Here is a 5565-nt window from a genome sequence, read left to right as displayed (position 1 = left end):
TAACTTTTTGTGTAAGTAATATTACTGCATCTAGGTAAGCAATAATTACAATAATTATTTTCGAAAACTGAGACAGCGTAGACGGATTTGAAAACCCGTGATTGATTTAAGTTGTAAAGGAGTAGGTATTATATATCATTCGAAAACGGTATTATTAAATCGTTTTTCTCCTTATTATTATTTGATTGATTAAAGATACAATACTACCACACTCCATCCCTCTCCACCCACAACAAAGGTATGTCGTTGATTGATTATTATTATAATCATCACGTTCGTTGACTTTCAGCTTCTGTTACCGGCCAGGTGGCGAGCTCGACGATGTTACCATTTGAATCCATCCATTCGTCCATATTATTATTGCACTCCCGAACCAAAACAGTTGATTATTACCAAAAATAGAAATCTTGACAAATATGACAATAATCATTAACAATGACATATATTATATACCATATTTCGGAGTCGTAGGTATATAATAAAAATATTCATTATATTTAGAAGGTACTTATCAATCATATTATGACCGATCGACAACTTATAAATATTGGTTAATATTCAGAGACCAGAGTAAATAATTTTACTGAGCTAAGGTCACAGTAAGTGGGATATAGTTCATCATCAGCTTATAATTTATTCAACCATAAACTTTTTTTATATTCTTAACAAATTTGCAACGAATGAATTTTCTTTTCCACGGTTTTTATGGTCTTAAGTAAAATTATTATGTAAAAGTATCACCAATCATCCTACTCAACCTGTTAACCCTCAATTCAAGCCATATATTTATAATATGTCATATTATAATATTGTGGCCCAAATTGAAAGTATTTTTAAAAGAACCGCAAATTCTTAGAAACCCCTTTTACCAACTGAATTAAACTATAATTTATAATTGTATATTAGACTACGTAAATACCTAATATAATGTTTTAAAAACTAAGATAATTACATTCACACTACAATAATATACATACCTACTTATTAAAATATATACATAAATACAAATAAGAAAGTATTGTTTTAATGATATGACTAACTATTCGTACTATAGGTACTAAAAAATGTTTATTTTACACTCAGAGTGGAGCGATGAATGCAATGATTTTAGTATTTTACAATTATGTTTTGTGTGTGTGTGTGTTTTTCAATACACTTTTTATAACAGAAAATATCTTAGGTAGTTTTAGTACTGAATTGGATCAAGTTGGTACTCTATGGGGTAAAAAATGTTTTAATATTTTACTGAATAAACGGAAAAACGATAATATTTAACGTTGCTATTTTAATCAATGTTTACAAAATATTCATATCAACATTTTTCTAAACCTGCAGATATAGTTTTCATAATATTTTTGTTCTTTTTGAGCGATTTATAGACATTTGAAAAGTTTGATTTAGTTATTTTTCCATTGATGTTGGTAGAACTGTCATAATTCTGAGTCAAAAAGCTTAAAAATGTAATAGATACAAAAGTGGTTCCTCATAAACAGTTCTTTCAGCAGTTCAACAATTTTTAAAATACCATTTATTTTGTGTATTATTTATACCATTTTACGTTTCATAATGGTACTTATTTATGCAAATGTTAATTACAAATATTATAGTCTTCTGTTACAATAAAAATAGCCCATATTTGTATTTTTATATCTAATTTTTTTTAAATGTTTACTACCATAATTTGTTCTAAATAAATTTCTATAATTTTAATATAAAGACTAATTGAAAGAGACTCGTAAACTCGATGTCAAAGAAAAATTATGACTGCTCGCTCATAATTGTAGGGTGTATGTTATAATATATAGTTCCCCATATTATGCATGACGCATATAATATAAATCAGGTATTTTCTCGCTGCAGAAGCTATATTTTTTGGTGTCAAACGAATCTGTTACAGTAATATTATAATATCTCTGCTGATTCTGAAGTACCTATACTTGTCAGGTTGGAGGAGGTGATATTCCTACCATAATTTGTTTTTATATCACGCAATACAAATAATTTTATATATGTAGATGCCAATATATATTATATCGAAGCTCCGGTCTCCCACCCTTTGATATTGGTCTAGGGATTATATTTCGAATATGGAATGGTAGCCTTAACGGTAAGTAATCTCAGTTTATTTACGATGCACTGCTTCTTCGATGTTTATAATATTAACTATCGATTTAATATTTTACAGAATATACACAATATTTATAAAAAAGTAGATAAAAATTTCTAAGTTTAGTAGTAGCCACAATAAATTCCACGCACGTGCTCGAAACTTATCCACGAAACAAAGTGAGTGCAGTATATACTATTATATTGGTATATTATGAATATTTTATATTTTTATAATAGTCATCCATATAGAATTACCAACGTATACCTATTATTGACTTTGATAAAAAAAAAAAAAATGTTGACTGCTGTAAGACAAATTATTATATACATATCTACCTAATATGTAAAGTCTAATATATTGACTAGGTACATTTTCTAAAAATAATAAAATATTAATACCTAACAGTTGATAAAAAATTTAAAAAGAAAATGACTTGAATCAGATGTATAAAAATTATTATGACTATACCTACCTACATACCTACTATTATGATTACAGGGATAACTTGAAAAAAAAATATGATTAAAAAGAACAATAATTACTGTGTAATAATGTTAAGAGGTACCTGCCTACCTAATACTTTACAACAGTGTTCGTTGTTATGTGATATTTAACGAAATATACTAATAAGAAGATTTTTGACAACATTTTATCTAGCTATCAAACATGAAACTTCTGTTATTTTCTGTGTATTGAATAGTTAATGTGACAAGTGTATTAGTATTTTATATCTTCAATGATCACATGCGTATTATATAATAGACCAGTATTAAAGCCTACGAGTTGAAATATTAACCAGGAAATCGTTTATCACAGGACACCATGGCCGTTGTTATCGTACAACGGATGTGTTCTACAAAAGCTGATGTCGATGAACTATTTTACCGTTGAAAATTTGCACGCCCGTGTTCATTCAATATTTTTCTTCCGGTTGTCATTTTTTTTTTTTTTTTAGACTTAATATGACATCAGTATATATTCTAATAAAAAATGAAACACATTTATTGTACCAGACATCGATTTTAAAGAAATGTTGCTCACTAAATAACGTCATAATATATCATTAAAAAAAATTGATTTATTCATTGAAATTTAGGTACAGATATTTTAATTACAATAGGTTATCCCAGTTGCTGTTTTACACAATCTTTTGTATAGCACAATAATTATTATTATTTCTTCAAAAATAAAAACAAAAATATCTATTTCTATGTTCATACATTCACAATAATACAAAAGATAAAATTGTATAAAAATAAGTGTACAACTATAATAATATATGTTATGGATTCATGAAGCAGTTGAAACTAATTTATCACTACGTGACGTCATAACACACTTTTTACATTTTATACTGTACATTTATATTTTCATACTGCACAATGTATGGTCACTGACATAGGGACCTGGTTATTACATTTAAGAAATACAATTTAAAATTATGATTAATCGTAAACTGAGATATAAAAAACAATTTAAAAACCAAAATATGTTGTAACTTTTAGTAGACAGTTCATAATAAAATGTTATAGGTATATCTACAAAAAAATCTAGATACATATAAACACCAACCATAAACCTAAAAAAGATGCTTCATCTTGACATTGTTTTAGAATGAAAATATTTAGAGCCTATCCAACTTCTGCTGTCGTTTCAATTCATTACTTTAGCTTATGCACGGACTCTTCTGATTCTCTAATAAATATATAATTTAGTGAAACCTCTAAGTACCGGACACTCTCGGTCGATGACATGTTTCCTCTATTTGGAAGTGTCCGGTATCCAGATGGAGACAAAAAAATTGTATATAAATTAATAACTATGTATATGTACATAATAATATGTAAAACATTTATTCAATGTAATACTGATATACATATAAACGTAATACATTGTACCATTTGTATTTATGTATGTATGGACATATTTACCTATTGTTTAAAAATGTATAAAAAATATAAAACCAGTTTAACACATATTTGTTGATGACAGAAGTTTCTGTAGTTTTGTCTATTATTGTAACACTTTACTTTTTTCCGCTCATGTTTTATAAATAGTATCTTTACTTGCCTCTATATCCGTGATTTATGTTTCACTAACCCCAAATTTGTCAGTGAACTCACGAACATACTTTATTTGTATTGGGGGCTCAAAATTCAAGAATTTCAATTTTTTCTCGTTAAAGTTAAACGCTTTCATTTAGTCTTTTAAGTCATTGGCAATTACAATATACGTCATATATTGGAATGACAATCTCAACTAAATACGAACACGAGAATTTTACATGACATAAACTAGAAAAATATTTTCGTTGACGTGATAACATTTCAATGACATCAGCACGAATAAAATAGAGATAATGGGTAATAGTAATAAATAATAATATATAGAACTTACATGTGTAGACTTTTATCTAGATAATTCACAATTCTTCTGAATGCATCATAAAAAAACGATTTAAATCAAAAGTTAAAATGCCATAAAAGTGTCCGCTATTTAAAGGTATCCGTTAAGGGAGGTTTCATTGTAATAACTAAATATATACATTATACAATATACATATTAACGATATTATATAATATTATAATATATTATAATATTATGTATATTATGTTATAATGTACAATGTATATATTTAGTTATTACAATGATATTATATAAGTATATTATTATTTTAAGTATATTAAAATGATAAAAATTAATCAGAAAAATCCCTTACAAGAGTATAACTAATTATTCAAAATTGTATGATATATTTTTTTAATATAATGACTTAGCCTATTGAAATAAATACTGGTGACTTCTTAATAAATAAATAAATTATTTTTATTTAAATGAATTTGTAATAAGTACTGATACAAATTCTATCTGTTCGAGACATTTTTTTTTTTTTTGATTCTAATGCAATCCCCAATAAGATAAACATGTTTATTGTATAAGTAAAATATTTAAAAAGATTAGGTAGCTTACCTACATATGTTATTTATACAACCTAACCCAACCTTCAACACACATGGTATGAACTTTTAAAAAAATGCAGATAAATCATCAAATGTGTTGTAGTGTCCAACAATAAATAAACATATTAAACATAATCAATAAATCAAATTGTTGTAAATAAGCAGTAGTTTAAGCCTACTTTTAGGTACCATACTAAAATGATTAGCTCGATGTAAGAAAAAAAAATATATGTAGATATGTATTTTATAAATTATTTTATAATAGGTACTTAAAATATTGTAGTGCTTAAAAGTTATTGAATTTTCTTGATGCTAAGATAATAGATATACATAATCTGTAACACTTAAAAACATTCAAAACTGTGGGATACCAGTTAGAGTACCTCATAACTAATAAATTAAGATGATTATCATGATCATGGTTACAATTGTTTGATATATTATGTTTAATATACAAGTGAAATACTACCACAGCTGTTAAATAATAAAAAACGG

The sequence above is a fragment of the Acyrthosiphon pisum genome, chromosome X (genome assembly GCF_005508785.2).
Source record: "Acyrthosiphon pisum isolate AL4f chromosome X, pea_aphid_22Mar2018_4r6ur, whole genome shotgun sequence".
Taxonomy (NCBI): Eukaryota; Metazoa; Arthropoda; class Insecta; order Hemiptera; family Aphididae; genus Acyrthosiphon; species Acyrthosiphon pisum.
Note: the sequence above shows the minus strand (reverse complement) of the source record.